The 20449-nt window shown below is 27.3% G+C and overlaps 3 pseudogenes; 2 read left to right on the top strand and 1 right to left on the bottom strand.

Moving 5' to 3' along the window:
- The first annotated feature begins 6382 nt into the window (after positions 1-6382).
- On the top strand, positions 6383-7689 carry LOC126553967 (uncharacterized; annotated as a pseudogene).
- Positions 7690-15293: 7604 nt separating this feature from the next.
- On the top strand, positions 15294-17719 carry LOC126553966 (putative nuclease HARBI1; annotated as a pseudogene).
- Positions 17720-18255: 536 nt separating this feature from the next.
- On the bottom strand, positions 18256-19743 carry LOC126553965 (uncharacterized; annotated as a pseudogene).
- Between the last annotated feature and the right edge of the window lie 706 nt (positions 19744-20449).

The raw sequence follows: 20449 nt of genomic DNA, 5'->3' as shown, positions 1-20449 counted from the left end.
CATCCTTTAGCTGATAAGTTATTGGTTCTGTATGTAAAACTTTTGAAACTGTGAAAATTTCTGTTGTCCAATTTGGTGTATATCCTTTACTAAATATATGCTTATATTTTGATATTCTTACTTTATCATTAATTTTAAATTTTGGTTTATAATGTTTTATTTGTTTGTATATTTGATTTGATTTTACTTGTATTTATTCTAGCTTCATATGGTGTACATTTAATTGATCTATGTTTTGTATGATTATAATTATAAATAATTTTTGATATTTTGTTATACCAATTCCATGTACCTGTTGCAGTAAAATGTTTGTATATATTATTTTTTAGAGTTTGTATAACACGTTCTCCAATTGAACACTTGATAACGCTATACGTACTATTATGTCTAATTTTATTTTTTTTCATTAACTGTTGAAATTGATTATTATAAAATTCTGTACCATTATCTGTTTGTAATAATTTTGGATTAGCTTGTTTTAATATATTAAACATACCTTTGTACATTCTTTTCCTGTTTTATTATTTTCAATGATTCTACCCATACATATTTCGTGTATGTATCTATAACAACTAAATATACTTAAAACCAAGATTTTGTTTAGAATGAGATTGCATATCCATTAAATCAGCTTGCCAAAGGTCATCTTTAAATCGTGTTATTATACTACGTCTTGGAAATACTTTTCTTGCAGGTCGATGTAGCTCATTAGCTAAACCCTCTAATGTAGACATTAAACTATAATATTCCTCTCACGTAATTCTTCTATAATAGATATGATTTCATTATTACACCCAGTATTACCAGCATTTTGGGACGATGTTAAAAGATTTAATCTAACAACTAATTCATTTGGATCATCATAATACTAATTGTGTATGAGGTATTACATCTTTATATAAACCAGATCCTTTCTTAACTGACGGTGATAAACTAAAGTTAAATAGCTGATCAGTTGGAGGTTCTTCAAATTTAGAATTAATCACTGAAGAAGAAAAATCAAATGGTTCATTTGATATGGCTGTATCATTAATAATGTTTCTTCGTTTGCGCCTGAGCTAGATAAAAAGTTATCAAATTCTTTTAATTTTAATTGAGAAGGAGTTTTAACTTTTGTGTTATTTATTTTCAATACTTCCTCATTTAATTGTTTTTCATCAATTTTCATTCGATCATATAGAGGTTTTACAACGTTCATCCATTTGAAATATCTTGAGGTTTTAGGTTTCCCGTCTGCCTTTAAATAAACTTTACTTGTTTTTAGAATATTATAATATGATTCCATATCTTCTATCGTCATATTTTTTGGTACTTTCTCACATAATAAAGACCAAAGTCCTTTAGTCCAAGGGTAGTAATTATCAAGCAAGCGTAAGTTACCATGATCAAAAGTGACAGGAATATCTGATATTTTAAGTTGATCATTAACCGAATCATAATGCATGCCATACGATTTATCATATCGCTGTAATTTAGGATTAGAAATTAAAAAATTATCGAACGATGAATTTGATTCGTTTTCGCTATCTCCATCACTAGTGATCAAGGTATTTTTTTTTTAGTAGTGTCAGAAATAAATGAGTGTTTTTTTCTGGAATTGAAGTCAATGGTTTGAGTAAAGGTATAAATGTTTCGCGAAAATAGTTATCAGAATCTATAACACCACGCTTCATGTTCATTATTTTACGTCTGATATTTTTTTTTGATAATATCAAATTTTTTAACAAAACTTTATCTTTATTCATTGAAAATAATGAACTTAATATATCTGTTTCCTTCAACTAAAGATAATACTATGTAGATTTTGTCTATATTACAACTATATTATATACTTATTTTTTTTATAAAAGTATGAAACCCATCTATATCTACCTTCATTCATTTCACGTGTTTTATCAATAACCATAAATCCGTAATCACTATGATTCCAGCAGAAATGAGAAATTTTCCGAAATTCTGAGAAATCCATATCTGCTGATGAATGATCATTGAATATATGTTTTAAATTTGTATCATCCTGTTTTAGAATTATTAATAAATTTGAATTATCTCTTACCAGTTGCTTCGGAATTTTAGAATATGTTTGTGCTAAATAGAATACAGAGCTAGCACCTGAATGTCTACACATCCGAAATATTCTCTTATTATCGACTGCGGACCACATAAAACATCATCGAAAATTATTACAGAATTCTTTTTAGTTAAATTCGGTTTTATAACTTTATCAGCGTCTGAAAATATAAAAATGTTAGCACCTTTTATATCATCTATTATTTTTTTTAATAAAACATATTTTTCTTGATTAGAAGTTTTTGAGTATAAATAAATATTTTCAAATCTTATTCCGTTTTCATGAGTGATTAGATTATACATTATATTTGTTTTACCTGAACCACTAGGACCGACTATAATAGCACGTATAGTATCAGGTAATAACGGTCCATGTCTTGACGTTTTTTTATTATTTGAGTATCAACGTTCGAAATATCTAATTTATCTTTCTGTTCAATCAAATCCATTTTTTTTTCTTATAAATACTCTGGATCTTTTAAATTTATAACCAGTGAAAGATAGTGTGCTCAACCTGTAAGTAGAAATCAAATAAGACTGGTGAAGGTTTTATAAACTTCTTTATAAATACTGAAATAAAGTATGATGAAGGTTAAACAGAAAATAGGTATGAGTTATAAAGGTAAACATAAAAGTAATAAAAAAATAAAAAAGAGAACACTAGCTGCAAAAATGGAAAGGTTAAGAAAAATCCTAATGGTAAAAGATTGATTTAACACCAGGTCAGACAGGAGGTGCGATTCCTCTAATTCCTATTTTCGCAGGGTTATTAGCTCTCGGAGTTTAATGTCTGGGAGTGCTAGTGTTTATAATGCAATTCAAAATTCGAAAAAAAAGAAAGGTAGCGGATTGAATTTAATCAATAATGGATCAAGGAAAAAAAACTGATAAAAACGTTACCTGACAGACCACTCACATCTAGAGACATTATAAAATACATTGTAAAGTTTAATATCAATCATTTCAGAGGAGTCTTTTCACGAGATGACTTACCTAAAAAACCACGAACAATTGAATGTGGTATATTAAACTTAGACGTATCTTCAGGTGATGGAAGTCATTGGGTAGCGTTTTACAAAATTAAAGATAGGTTGTATATTTTGATAGCTTCGGTGATTTCCTCCACCATTGAATTACAAACTATTTCAAAGGAAACACGATTATATATAACTATTCAAATTATCAAGATTTTAATTCATTTAATTGTGGACATTTATGTCTTGAATTTTACAATGTATGAATCAATTACATCAAGTTTAACTGGTAATACGACTACATTATCTGTACATTATTTTCCAGCAATTGATGTGTACGATGACTCGGAAATTGCTTTGTTAAATTTACAAACATATAACACATTTCCAAACATAAATGAAACTAATAACCAGTTTGAAATACATTTAGAAAACCCCGATCGTTTACTAAATAATAATAAATTTCCAACCTGTTATATCACACTGAATAAGGGGTGTTACGGTATTAAGGATATTAAAAATCAAATTTTGACACAAATAGATGACTTTTATAATGATAACGAATACATTGGAATAAAACCAACAGAAAAAATAACTTTTGATATCGGGATTGATAAGTAGATTTTAGGACAACCATATTCAGTAATGGTACAATACGTTGTAACGTAAAAATAGTATAGGACCTTAATTGGGATTTGAAAAAAAAAATTATGAACCACACTTGCAATAATACATTGATGGCCATCATTCACAGAAAGGGTAAATTTGAACAGTGTTAATTCAATAAAAGTAATGTGCAATATAGCTCAAGGTTCATTCAATAACCATATGCCTAGTCGTTCAATTTATGAGTTTTCCCCTACTGAGAACATAGGGACGAAGCTGATTCAATTTCCAACTAACCTAATATATTATAAATTAAATAAAACAAATATCGATTTAATAACTATACAATTAGTTGATCAAGATCATAATCCGATAAACAATTTAGGTGAAAAATTAGTAATCAATCTACATATTAAACGTTACGGATCTTAAGATGGGATTAAAATTTAAATAAGCCCATTACAAAAGATAAATCTTGCTAGTCATATAACTAAAGCGTTACCGGTAACATCGAATAAAGTAAAAAAAATAACAACGAAAAATAAAACAATTTTAAAGGCTTTAGGTTATAAATTAAAGCAGAATGCCAGAAAGTGATATTTTAGATATAAGTTCACCGTTTGAAACCGATTCTAATATTACGAAAATCGAATATCATTCATATACACCGTATACAACTTCATTTAATAATAATGATGAAATACGTATATCAATCCAACAAACAGATGTTTATCCGTATCTGAATGAAAGCTTTATATATTTAGAAGGTCAAGTATCAGATGCTGGAAAAGTAAAACTTACTAATAACGGTTTTTCCTATCTCTTTGAACAAATACGACTTGAAATCAATGGAATAGAAGTAGATAGTACACGTGTACTTGGTATTATCAGTTCGTTAAAAGGTTATCTATCAGGTACACCTGATAATTATAATTGTTATGAAAATGCTGGTTGGATATTTAAAAATAGTTCAAACCCAGCAAATAGTAATGGAGAATTTAGTGCATGCATTCCGTTAAAATATTGGTTAGGTCTATTTGAAGACTTTAAAAAGATATTAGTTAATTCTAGATTAGAACTAATATTAACTCGAAGTCATAGCGATTTAAACGCTCTAAAAGTAATTACTAGTGGAAGTACAAATTCTGGAAAAGTTGTTTTGAAAAAAATAGTTTGGAAGGTTCCACATATTACTGTTGATGATGAAGAAAGGTTAAAATTATTAAAACTTATTGAAAAAGAAAAAAGTTTGTTTATCCCGTTCAGATCTTTTGAAACTTTTGAATATCCTGAACTCGGAACCACAAAAAAAGTTGTATGGAACCTAAAAACTGCTTCAAAATTAGAAAAACCTCGATTCATTATAATCGGATTACAAAAGGGACGTAAAAATTCGTTAGAAAAAGATTGTGGTGTATTCGATCATTGTAATATAACTAATGTATAAGTATTTTTAAACTCAATAGCATATCCTTATGATAATTTAAATTTGGATTTTGCTAAAAATAATTTTACCTTATTATATGATATGTATACATCGTTTCAAGAATCGTACTATGAAAAAAGTATTCGGAACCCGATATTAAGCCCATCTACATTTCTAACGCAAGCTCCAATTATTGTTATCGATACGTCAAAACAGAATGATTCAGCTACAGCTTCATCAGTAATGTTCAATTAGAAATTGAAGCATCAGAATCTCTTTCAGGTGTAACTGCTTATTGTTTATTAATTCATGATCGCATTGTAGAATATGTACCTTTTACTAGGGAAGTAATAAAACTAGTTTAATCAATTTAAAATTAATTTAGAATAATGAGACAATACATATAAATATATTTTTTTATTTTGAACCAAAACGTATTATTTTTTATTTTTTAAAAAAAACATGACTAAAAAATATAATTATGAAGTGTGTATATACACTGCTTAAACTTTATGTGTAACATAGAAAAAAATTTATTGGTTGTAGCGGAATACTCCGTCTGTGTTACACGGGAAATAAATAGTGTATACACTGTTTAAACTTTATGTGTAACGGGGGAAAAAATAATTGGTTTTAAATTTTTTTAAATCAGTGTTTTTTACTAGTACAGCGGAGAAAAAAAAGTTTGAGAGGGAAAATCCCCCTTAAAATTTAACAATCTCCGCAGTCAAAAGTGCGCAGAAAATACATTATGGTTTTTGAAAATCAGTGTTTTTTTACTGGTACAGCGGAGAAAAAAAAGTTTGAGGGGGAAAATCCACCTAAAAATTTTAAAATCACCGCAGTCTGGTAGAGCGGAGAAAAAAAAAGTTTGAGGGGAAAAATCCCCCTTAAAAATTTGCAATCTCCGCAGTCAAAAGTGCGCAGAACATACAAATGTATACTACTTATACATTACGATTTAATGAAAATAATGCATTATTGCATAGTGGTTATTTATGTTATAATGCTAAATTATTGAAATATTAAATATTAAATAACAACCAGCCTTCGATGCTTGTGGTGCCCCCTGTGGATATTATTTAAACTAAAAAATTGCCGTTGAAAAATCATAGATATTAAATATTCTTTAATATATATGCGAAAAATAAGCCACTAAATAATCACACCATAATGATATGATATTCCTGATTGGTATACAATCAAAATAAACTATTTTAGTCAGCAGTTAACAATAAACTAATGTTACCATACATCGTATTTACATATAAATATTGACATTGTCATTTGTCGGACGTCCATCACTATGGAACCATTGTATCAGCCACCTACAAAAAAAACTCGTCTCTCAGGTGGGGCGAGAAGAATTATGAAAGAAAAAGAAAAATCTGTAAAAGGAAATAAAAGTATTCCATCCTTTGTTCAATCATCTAAAAAACAAGGTAGTATTCTATTTATTATATATTATTAAGTACTACCTACCTATTGAGTAGTTAATATTTAACAATAATTTTTCATTACCCATCAAGGATTTTTTGTTTTAAACAATATGAGGACCAAGATGAGTCTTAGAAACTTAGAAACTAAAATTAATTCAGTAATTTAAGTTAATCATTGGTTATTTATTATTATTAGATATAATATTTGATTATAAATAATAATTTAAACAATAATTAAATAACATAAATAATAACTAGATATTGTTTTTTTACCAGCACCTTTAATTTATAGGTGTCATATTATAATAAATTGATTTATCTATATTTTAGATCAATCTACCACCTTAAATACTGAAAAAAATACAGTATCAAAATATCAAGTCCGAGTAGTTATAACAAATTTAGACCAAGTTGTTGCTAATGTTCCTAATGAAATTGAAGGTAAATAAAATATAATATTATAAATTTATCACAAAATAAATAACATTTAATATAATTTTAAATTATATATATATATATGAAATATTATTTCTTTTGTATTTTCATTCCTTGTATCCAATTATTTTTTTTATATAACATTCAAGTATTGAAGTATTTAATGCTTAAATAATATAAAATAAATGATATTATATATTTTAATAAAAGTACACTATAGCATATACATTATATTCCTAATAGTGAACATTATTTTTTTTATTGTTTTAGAACAATTAGTGATATCACAGCACTTAAACTCAACCGACACAGCTTATGATTCAGCACAGTCAATTTTGATAGACAAATCTGTAGAATATCCTTCAGATCCTGATTTATTTCGAGAAACGATACTTTCAACACTCTTAATAAGAGCTCTTATAGAAATAGGGCCTTGCTAGCCAGGTATTGATGGAAAACATTTTATTTTTCCAAAAAATGAAAATGGTCAAAGTTTTCTTTTAAAGTGGTATGATAAAATAACCAAGTCAAATTTTCCTTGTAAACGTAACTGGTTAGTTTATTCTCCAAGAAGCAATAAAATGTTCTGCTTTCCATGTTTTTATTTCGTACTATTTCTCAACATCATTATCAGTGGTCTGATCCATCTAAAGGAGTTTCAAATTTTCGTAAAGGTCATGAAAAAATTGTTAGCATGAGCAGTCAAATGAACACAAAACTGCTGAGAGAGAATATTTAATATTGAGAACACGAATTAAAAATGATAGTACTGTTGTGCATAATATAATTCTAGCAGGAAAAAAAGAAAAAGAACATAATCGCAACGTTTTAAAACGATTAATTGATTTATCATTATTTCTTGCCAAAAATGGTCTTCCATTTAGAGGTCATCGAGAAAATTTTAGTTACAAAACACCAAACCAAGGACTTTTTATAGAACTTGTTAAGTTAGTTTTAAAGGTTGATGCTGTTTTAGCAAAACATCTTGCAGAATCAAATGAAAATGAAACTTATTTAAGTCATATGATTCAAAATCATATAATTAAATCTATGGCACACGAAACTGTTCAATTAATATTAAATGAAATAAAATTGGCCAAATATTTTACTATTATCATTGATTCAACTATAGATATAAATAAGAATGATCAATTTTCTCTTAGCTTAAGATTTGTTGACAAAGAAGGAAAGATAAGGGAACATTTCATTTGTTTTGAAGAATTACCAGGTGCTTCTGCTAATAATTACTTTAATATTCTTAATAAATGTATTGAAAAGTATGATTTGGATTTTTCCATGTGCCGTGGCCAAGCTTATGATGGAGCAAGTACAATGTCTGGCCGATTTAGTGGTTTACAATCAAGAGTAAAAGAGTTAAATCCTCTTGCAATGTATATTCATTGCTGCGCTCACAATTTAAATTTGGTCTTAATTGATTCAATTAGATCTTCTGTTGTTGCAATTTCATTTTTTGGTACATTACAAACTTTATATACATTTCTTACAGGCAGTTTACCCAGACTTCATATTTTAAAAGAAGAACAAGCAAAGCAAGTAGAAGGTGTAATATTGACATTAAAAAAGTTATCTGATACAAGATGGGCAAGTCATAAGCGAGCAGTAGATTCGGTATATAATAGTTTACCTGCTATTGTCAAAACATTAAAACAAATAAGCAAAGGCAAAATATCAAACACTAAATCAAAAACAGTTTCTGAAGCACAAGGTTTGCTTTTTCATGTAATGAAACTTAAATTTAGTTTTATGTTAGTTATGTGGAAAAATATATTAGGAAAAGCTTATACATTATCTAATTATTTACAGAATACATCAATTGATTTAACAACTGCCTTTAAGGCCCCCGGTATTTATTAAGGAGCAAATTATTGGCAACCTAATTCTCATATTGTCCCATATTCCTACGATATTGTGTGTATGTAGTAGTATAAATGGTTATTAGTGTGAGTGAAACCCTTTTACTACCCATCTACCTGCATAACCGAACAGGTTTATTACGATCACGACGCGCTGTGCCGGAAGTTGTATTTATTAACATCATGTATATTTTACCAAAAGTCAAAACACTAAAAATTATTATTATTATCTTGATAATATTATATTTACAACATGAACATGTTATTATTGTCATTTGTCAATGAGTACGCGGTGCCATACGGATTGCTATTTGTTGATTGCACCTACACCGTTTTGTGTCTTGTTCTAACTAATTTTTACGATAAAATTTATTATTGCCAAATACAATGAACAAAAAATATGGAGTAAAATCTAAAACAGTAGCAGCTTATAGAAAAAAAAAGGTGGAAAAATCAAACGGTAAGTAAAAACTGAAAATACCTATTGTATTATAGATATTTAGACGTAATCAATAAAGTTTGAAGTATTGTATCAAAATAAACTATAAAGTAGGTAATTTATTTTATTTATGATTGTATAACATTATACTTTTGTTGTATATAATAAATTAGTAAGTTAATAACAATTAACTCATCTGAAGAAGCGTGTTGCTCAAATAAGGACACTTCTGTTCAAGAAACTCCAAAATTAAATAAATTATTAGATAATGTTACACCTTCGACGAGTCACGAAGTAATAGGACAATTATTATACGAAGTTAACTCCAACATAGAAGAAGAAAAGTAAATATTTATTTTTCGTTGAAAATTACAGTTATTGATATACTTGTATCACTTTGGAAGTTAATTTTTATGTTTAGATCAGTTTTAGATGGCCGACGTATAATAAATATTGCCTATTTTTTTGAAAAAATATCAAAAATTAATCATCAACCATTTGGCTGTACGTTTAAAAATTTGGTTTTTGTCGGGGAGAAGAGAAATGGTTTTTATAGTGAATATTTATTCGATTGTTCTATGTGCCAGAAAAAAGAAGTAGTTGAATCTGAAGATCCTAATACGTCATTAATGGACGTCAATACAGCAGCTGTAACAGCATCAGTAAATGCAGGACAAGGTTTTGTACAATTAGAAATATTCTCTGCTTTATTGAATATGCCAAATATGAGCAATAAATTATACCAAAAATTACATCAAAAAGTTGATCAATTTACACATAATACTGCTTGGGAATCAATGTCTTCTGCAGCCAAAGAGGAGGCTAAATTAGCTATAGATAACGGCGATGTAAATGAAAATGGAATTCCTATGATCACAGTTATAGCCGATGGAGCTTGGTCCAAAAGGAGTTATAGGACAAACTATAATGCCTTATCTGGTGTAGTAAGTACAAATAATATTATACCTAAACTTCTATATTATTAGGAATAGGATATTTGTGACTTTGCATTTTTTTTTTTTTTGGCTGTCCAATAGCTCCCATTCTTACATAAATATGTGTTTCATGATATCAAAATTTTATTTTGCATATAATTAAAACATTAATGAACATTATTTTGCATATTTCACTATTTTTTATTACAAGTTCATTGTTTGTGTTTTTAAACGCTTATACGCATTAGCATTTAGCACCAAATAGATGAAGATTTACAATGGAACATATAAAAAAAAAAAAAAAAAACAAAAACTATTGAATGCAACTCTTTTTACTCTTTTTTAAATATATTATTTTTATATTTAATTAAATTTTTTATAGGTAGTAAATAGAGAGTATAGTTATAACGAGCACATAAAAGTAGTACCGACCCAATTTTTTAATAATTAATAATTAAATTTGTCTTTACGTAGAATTGTTTTTGTCCACATTTCTTTATTTTTAATGCATAATATTTATTTTTGTTTGAAATTGGTCATTTTTTAATTTAGGGCTGTATTGTTGGAGCTAAAACTAAAAAAGTTTTATTTTTGGGAATTCCAAACAAATATTGCTCAATTTGTATAAAACCTAAAAAAGACCCTAATGAACCTACTTTTAATCAATGCTACAAAAATTGGGATGGTACATCGACTGGTATGGAATCAGATATAATTCTTGAAGGGTTCAAACAAAGTATTGCCATGCACAATATAATATACCATAAACTAATTGGTGATGGTGATAGTTCCGTTACAAAAAATTGAGTATGGCAAATCCTTATGGTCCAAACTGTCCAATAAAAAAAATTGAATGTAAAAATCATATATTGCGAAACTACATGAATAGAATTACTGACATAACGGGAAAAAGAAAATGTTCCAGTGGTATAGTTGTACTGGGAGCTCTGAGAAAATTATTAAAAGACAATAAACTTATTATACTATATACTATATTATACAATTATATACTTATAAATTTCTAATAAAAATAGATTTATCGTGTTCATCTTATTAATTTTATTTAGGTATGGAATAACTAAAGCTATTGAGCATTGGAAAAATTTTGAAAACCTAACTATTGTTTAAAAATCTAAATTTTTAAAAAGAGATATAGATAATGGACCGTATCATGTATTCGGTTGTCATGACAAGTGCGACCCGTCAGTAAAAAATATATTAATAATGTATAAACATTAAATAATTTTAATAAAAAAATGGTTTTCAGATATTTTTGTACAGCTGATGCTAATGTCCAAAACCATGTTCCGGAAATGGAGAAATGTGGCCTATGGCAAGACATTTCTGCAGCCAAAAATTTAGTAGCATACCATGCAGATAGTCTAATCTACGATGTAAACAACAATTATGTAGAATCGTATAATAGTGTAGTTGCTAAATTCGTGGGGGGGAAAAGAATCAACTATTCTTTAAGAGGTAATAATTAAAAAAATGTTGTACATAGTGTAGATACCTACTCTGTAAACTGTATTTGATATATTTTTAACCAAATGTATAGGTTCTTATAATACAAGATGTATGACAGCAGTGTCCTCTTTTAATTTTGGTCCTGACTACATACGTAAACTTCATAAAACTGCCACTAAAGAAAGTCCAGGAAAGTTTACAAAATTATACATACGAAAATTGCAAAAAGACAAACAAAACAGGCTGCAGAACAGTAAAAAATCTAAACTAACTCATCTTTGGACCATCCACCGGTTAATTATAATTTAAAAAATATTTTCTTTACATTTAAATATTTCTCTTGTTTATGATGTTTATGATGATATTTTTTTAGTTCACAAACTAATAAATTGAAACCATTTTCTGGACCCGATAAAGACTACGGAGATCTATGTAATGAGTTGGGTTGCGGTGAACTGCCGATTTCACAGGACGATTTGGAACAAAGTCAAAATAATATTTTAAATAACTTAAAGCTGAGTGTTCAAGATATTAATTTGTTAGAAAGAAGAACAGTAGATCAAGCTAAAAGCGACGATTGGCATAGAGAACGAAAATACCGCCTTACTGCTTCAAATTTCGGCCGAGTATGTAAATTGAGAAACAATACTCCAAGAATAAATACAATTAAATATATTTTATACGGTGAAATATTTACACCAAAAACAGCAGCAATGACGTAAGACTATAATATATTCCTTAAATTAATAAATTGTTAATATGTCTAATTGTTTTTTTTTTATTAGTTATGGAATTCAGTATGAACCAATGGCAAAAAACGAATTTGAAAAAAAATATAATTTAAAAGTTTTACCAGTGGGTCTATTTGTAGATGTAGAATACAATTTTTTGGCGGGTTCTCCTGATGGATTAGTGGGAGATAATGATATCGTAGAAATTAAATGTCCGCATAGTATTAGAAACATGACTCCCAAAGAAGGATTATTAGCTAAAAAAATAAAATTTCTTATAAATGATCAATATGGAAACATGAAATTGAAAAAAATGATAATTATTACTATCAAATCCAGGGTCAACTTAGGGTAGCCAATAAAAGTTCGTGTTATTTTATAGTATGGACCCCGAAAGGTAATATTATAATTTGTAATCAATAATCAATACTTACAAATAATTAAAAAATATATAATAGTAATAATACCTACACATTTTACAGATATTTTTGTTGAAAAAATAGAACGTGATACTGAGTTTTGGAAAAATAAAATGGAAACTCAACTTGTTGATTTTTATAAAAATCATTTTTTGAAAGAAATAATGAATCCTGAAATACTACATTAAAAGCAGTTTATGTACCTACTTTAAATTATTATTTGTTTTTTAGCTAGGTATTCGATTAATATTTTTATTTTTTAAATCATGTAGGCAATAATGTCATATGTATAGGTAACATCGAACTAAGTTTAAAAATAATATAAATATATATTATACATGTTTTTTTTTTAAAATTATAATTAAATGTAAAAACTTATACCTAAACAATACGTATTTTTAAATAATTAATGCAAGTTATTATACGCAGTACTTAGTACTCATGGCAGAAAACGAATTCGAATATCTATGGCCCAACCAGTTGACCGCTGAATGCCGCTGACAATAATAACAATAATATTCCGTAGTAATAAATAATAATAATAAGTTATTTTTATACGCGGTAAATATGCAGGTACGTGGTGAGTAGAGCGGGGTATACGAACAACGCGCACGCACTCGCAGGTACATGTCATCAAATAATTAATAATGAAATATTTAGTTGTCCGTTTTGGCGTTTCGGCGCACAAAAATGACTTCACGGGAATATGGATAACTCGTTGACAAATGAATATTTTCAGATAATTTTTTTTTTAATTGATAAACAACAATATTCTACACCCCGCATCGAACTCAGATTTTTTATTTGATTTTAAATAATAACATAAAATAATTGATAAAAAAAGATAAAAATTGTCTTTTTTTTATGACTTATTATGAGGTTTGAGATCAAAATATTGAAAAACGGAAATCGATGCGGCCTGTAAAATATTACCCTCTATTAGTTAAAAAAAAAAATTATCAAATTGGTTGATTCTACAGCATAAGATCCCTATTCCCGTAGAGCGTATTTTTGTGTACAAAATCGCATTGGCACCGGGCGCCTTAATATGATAACTGCTTGTTCAGAAAATATTAAATCTATGAGGACAACTGAACATTTTTTAGAAATTCAAAAAAATGATAGGGGTAAACCACTATAGGAAATCGGTGTACAAATCATGGGAAATCATGGGAAATCATAGGAAATCATGGGAAATCATGGGAAATCATGGGAAATCCTGGGAAATCATAGGAAATCATGGGAAATCCTGGGAAATCACGGGAAATCATAGGAAATCGTGGGGAATCTTTTGAAAAAAGTTTAAATATAAATGTTTAAAATATGCATTACATAATATTATTATATACTATTTTGTGAATTAATAGTTAAACACAATTTTGTTTTACAATATTTAAGTAACTGGGAGCAAATTTTTTTTATAATTATTAAAATTATTTTAAGTATGGTAATTTAAAATTTACGATTATAGTTATGACTAATATTTTCTATTTAAAACAAAAATTTGAGAATACCTATTTCTTTGATTGTTTTAACAGACATAATCATAATCTGAATAATAATAATGGTATTATTTACCAAACCAATTATTATACTACCTATATACTCCGCTATATACATAATTGCTTACCTATTTTTTAACTTTCTTTAAATTTGGTTCATAATTTATATTATCTTATAAGATTAAGTAATTATGTATAGGTACACTTGTCTTATAAGCTGCTAGGTTGCAATACATAAGAATCAGTCTATGAACCAATACTTGTTTTATAATAATTTATTTGTTAGAAACTGTTAGAATTATATTAAAATTAAAATTAAAAAATATTTGTCTCATGTTTCTTTGGTTTATTGAGAATCAGTGGAGTAATATGTGATTAGTTCACGTTAGTTCATTATTGGATTCATTATACATATTTATTGAACCTTAAAATATATTAAATTGTTATTCCTACCTACCCGGACATATACCGTATTTTTTCTATGAAAAAAATCAAAAGACCATATGACAAATGTATACTAAAACATTGATTTAATATATTTTTGTTATAAATTATAATTGTAATGTGTTATCTTTGTTTTTTTTTAATCTATGGTGATAAATGGTTATAATAAAAAACTCCTGGGGGTCTATTCTCGAATGTAACGTAAGAAAAGTGAACGACCAAAGCGTACGTAAACCACCATTTTTACGTAGTATATTAAAAAACCGTATTCTTGAATTTTTATCGTACATACGTATACGTAATTATTCGTAGTTCTCTTACGGTTACTTATCCACCATACGAATAGAGTGTTCGTACGTTTTATTATCATTATTTATCTGATTTTATTGTTTTAATCAAAACGTATTTACACCTACCAAACAATAAACGTTAATTAAAAGTTTAAAAGTTTAAATTTGAATCATTTTTTTCAATTCAATTATTTATTCGTTATTTATTTACCTACTTGTAGTGTAAACCCCCAATTTAAACGATGGCTTTTCAAGAATTTGAACAAATGTTAATGTTACAGCAATTAGAATTTGTAGAGTTAGACGCAGTAAATAATCATCCTCGTCGATTTTACCAAGCTCAAAATGTTTTTGAAGGTTCGTTCAATATATTATGTCCTTTTTACAAAAATTATAATTAATTTTAAAGAATATTTAAAATTTATTTCATATTGAATATGGTACCTATTGACTATATTCATTAAATAAATTATATATATATTACGGCAGTAAAATAAATATAATATTTTAGCGGCTAGATTTTTGACGTTATTTCCCGGGAAAAGTTAAGAATTTAAATAATATCAGCATTGTAACTACGGTTGTTTGGGACCCCAAACACAGCCTTTATTTAATTGTTAATTATTATTGCTCTTATTTAATTTTAGAACTATCTGATAAACAGTTTATTAAAAAATTCCGCCTAAGTAAAGGGTTGGCTGGTGAACTCATTGAAGTATTAACGCCTTATATGTCTGAACCAACAAGAAAATCGTCAATTTCAATAGAAAGAAAGGTATAATTTAATAAGTAATTTTTCTACGTTTAAAGTAGGTGTAGGTATAGTACCTAATAAAAATTGTCAATCAATTTGATGTACAATTTTAAATTATTAATAGGTTTTGACAGCATTGCGATTTTTGCAAGTGGATCTTATCAACTTGATATAGGAGATAACAGGTCTTCAGGCTTAAGCCAAGCTTCTGTGAGTCGATGCATAGCTGAGGTCACTGATGCAATGAATATATCTGATGTTGTCAAGCGTTATATCCATTTCCCAGATAGTTTTGAAAAACTTAATACTATCAGGAGAGGGTGAATATTATACCTAAATTATTTAAATATCAAGATTTAAGGCATTAGGTACTGGCATGGGGGGGGGTCTACATAAATACTTTATTATTTTAATACCTATATAGGCTATAACTGTAATTAAATAATCACAAAAAAAAAATCAATTTAAATGATTTAATACTTAAATATGGGTACCTAATATAATATCGGTCTTCACTCATACGACACACCTTATGTCCTATATCCATAATAACTGAATATCAATTACCTATACAGTTATACTAAAAATGTATAACTGTTTAATAATAATATTTAGATTTTACGAAAAAACTGGTGTACCGGGAGTTATAGGTTGCATAGATTGCACCCATATAGCAATTTTTCCACCTAATTCTAATGGACTATATCCGGAACATATTTACGTGAACAGGAAAGGATATCACAGTATAAACACTCAACTAGTAAGTAATAAAAATAGGCACTAAAGTAACCTTATAATTAATACAGTAATAAATTTAGTTTAAATCATAAACAAATAACAATAAATATAAGTTATGAAAAGCTTGAATCTTATTAAAATAAAACAGATACCTTTATTTTTGTACATTCAAAAATAACTTTTTATATACATGGGAAATTCATAAAATTATTATTTGTATGTTGTAACTGAAATAATTACACAAAACACTATTTTTTATTAACTAAATTTATTAATTGACGTGTAAGTGTAATACTTACCTACTACTTACCTAATACTTACCTGGTAGTTAATACTTTCTTGAATACTATATACTATTACTTTAACATTTCATTAAATTATACAATTCAAGGTTTGTGATTCAGATGCTAGAATTTTAAACGTAAATGCAAATTTTCCTGGTAGTACTCATGACTCCTATATATGGCGTCAAAGTTGTGTATCAACGTATATGGAAAATTTACATAGTAATGGTCATTCATCATATTTTCTCTTAGGTATAAATTATCAATCTTCTCTGTAATTGGTATAAGATACATTTTATATATTCAGTAAAATATCTTCTGTAGGTGATTCAGGATATCCACTAAGATCTTGGCTTTTAACGCCACTAAGTGACCCAGTGCCAGATTCTCCTGATGCTGGTTATAATAATTGGCATACAAGTACAAGGTCTACAATTGAAAGATGTAATGGTATTCTGAAAATGCGCTTTAGGTACATATTCTCTTTAGGCTAAATAAATAATATATAAATAATTCAAACATTTATTTTATTAAATTATAATTAGATGTTTACTGAAGCATAGAGTTTTGCACTACCACCCAGAGAGAGCATCAAAAATTATTATAGCTTGTACCATTCTCCATAACATGTGCATTAATGAAAACATACCTGTTCCAATAAATGAACCTGATGATCCTGCAAATGTCGATTTTGGAATGTATGATGCACAAATTAATCCTGACCCTGAAGTAGGTCAACATTTAACAATTGGTCGTCGTATGCAACAACTGGTCATACGTTCATATTTTACAAGACATTAAAATAAAATCTAACATTAATAAAAATCTATTAAAAATGTCATTATTTTTTGTTATATTATGTATTAATACATTTTATAACAAGCATGCAGTGTCTAATACTGTTAAAAACAAGTAAGCCCCTTTCCCCTTAGTTAGTAATAAACAATGTTTCTTCAAATTTGTGTTTGGTATTCTAATTATTTGTTTTTATACATATTATGTTATTATTAGTATTATAAAATATAATTTATTAATATATTATTAACATTTAACCAGTGTTGGGTAAATTACTTTAGAAAACTATTAAAATTATGTTACTTTTACATTCAAAAGACAAAAAATAAGGCATTATAAATTAAGTTACTTTTTTAAAAATGAATTTTAAAATCAGTCCATAATGACTAATAATATATAGTAGGTATATTATTATTTGTATTACCCAACACTGTATTTAACATATATTAATATATAATTTGAACTGTTAATTCAAAAATAGTTAAAATCATCATTAAATTATCTTAAATATTCTTTTCAAGCATACAATTTAGACATTCAAAGCATACCAACCCTAAAAACATATAAACTCAATATTTTTATACTCAAGCACCCAATAATAATTAACATTAGATAAAAACCAAAAAGAGAAGGTAAGAAGATTTTAATAAAAAAAAACATATAAAGCATAAAAGTTAAGCAAAGAAGAGAAGAAGAAAACAAATAAACAATTTTAAATAAGCGCTTAACAAGCAGTTAAATTTTATATCTACTTTCCAGACTTTGAGCAATACTCGTTAAAGCTTCAGCTTTTTTTTCCTCAGCTGCAGCAATTCTTTCCAGCAATATTAATTTTTTTTCATAATAATTGGCCTTAATTTTTGTTTTTTTTTGACTTATAGCAGCAAATGATTTTGTGGCAGCAACAGTATTCTGCAAGTTGTTCATTTTTGATTTTTTTTTACCACTATATACATTTCTATGAACAAATTAATTTAATTAATTAGAAAATATGTACACGTTTAATATTTAATATACATTTTTAAGTAAGTATGTAAGAACATTTTATTCCAAATATTAGAACTATACAAACCTAATTGATGGTTGTGATACGGTTGGGCCATTTGTTATAGGGTCATTAGCACAATTATCATCAACCACTTTATTTATTCTTCTACACTAGATAAAAGATCTTCAAGTCCTTGAGTCAAGCAACTGAGATTAAAGAAATAATTTTAAAAATTACACTTATACGACATACATTTATATATTTTTAAATATAACAAACCCATCATTCCACATATTATCATCTGAGACATCATTTATCATAGCAGGCATATCATTGACCAATTCTACATTTGACTCATTTAAGCTTTGTGTTGATCTTTTGTACATTATAAAATTGAATAGTTAATATTAAAATTAATTAATAATATACAATTTAATCTAATAATTAAATAAATGTTATTTGTTACCAAATAATTTAATATTGTTTGTTCTTTTAAAACACCTATGGAAATTTAGCATTTTGTCTCAACAAGAATCTAACTAAATTACAATTTACTATAATACACAAGATTAGTATTTAACGTAACATTAGCAACTACATTAATACATTATTAGCCTACATAATAAACTTACAAATGTGGTACAAAAAACGAAATATCAGCAGTGCTTTCTTGCACTGAACTATGTCCTTCAACTATTGTCGGACCGATCAGTTCCAATATCTTATTTTCAAACTCACTAAACACTTCTAAATCTACTTCTCCACCACCAGTTTTATTCCTTTCCTTTCTGTTACACCCTGCCTTACTCTTAACATTTGTTTTTAAATCACACCATGTCTGAGTAAGCAAAAAAAAAAAAATAATAAAACTATTAAAAATCATTACACAACTATATAATACAATTACAATATATTATTATACATACCTTTCTCCACTCACTCCAAGATTTATTTGGACCAACTTCAGAGTTTAAAACTTCTGAAATTCTTTCCCACAGCTTTTGTCTCTGTTTTACTGTAGACTTCGAGGTATTTTTCCCAGACACCAGTTCTGGATGTAATACCATGAAGTCTACTAGTAATTTTTTTTGTTTATCTGTAGTATTCGGCTTTCTGTATTTTTTCGTATCCATTGTAGAAAAAACGAGTAAAACAATCAAATAGTACAGTAAAACCAAAAAATGTAATAAAAAAATAATAGTAAAACAAGGAACAATTTACGATGAGTTAAAGTTTTACTGCTTAGTAATCGTCAATCAGTAATCATTAATAATTATCAAAGATAAAAAATATTTAGCCAATAATTCATAATTATAGCTATTATCATTACCATTTACCACATTTATTCTAAAATGCTGTGCCATAACTACGCCGGTCGGCTGTGATAACGTACAAAATATTTCAAAAACCCGCCAAAACTTTGATAAGATTGACATTTTACAGAGTTACCAACTACACTTTTAATGATTTGTACGTTCGATTTATTCGTATACGAATTGGTCGTTTAGATTACTCGTATGCTGTTCAAGAATACGAGATAATGAACGTAGACGAGCAAAGGTTACGAATTGCTCGTATACGAGTAATTACGTATACGTTTATTCGATCTTTTCGAGAATAGACCCCCTGATAATTTATGATATGCACTATGATATGCATATGAGTTACTATTTAAGCTATTTTTAGCATTTTTTTATGATTTTCCAATATGTAATTTTTTTAGCTAAAAACTGATAATATTTAATAAGATTAGACCACAAATTAAGATTATCAATACAGTATTATTATTCGTGGATTAGACATTAAGTACTTCCTTAACCATACAATAAAAAATGTACA

This window comes from Aphis gossypii, unplaced genomic scaffold, assembly GCF_020184175.1.
Source record: "Aphis gossypii isolate Hap1 unplaced genomic scaffold, ASM2018417v2 Contig00385, whole genome shotgun sequence".
Taxonomy (NCBI): Eukaryota; Metazoa; Arthropoda; class Insecta; order Hemiptera; family Aphididae; genus Aphis; species Aphis gossypii.
Note: the sequence above shows the minus strand (reverse complement) of the source record. Positions and strands in the feature narration are given on the sequence as shown.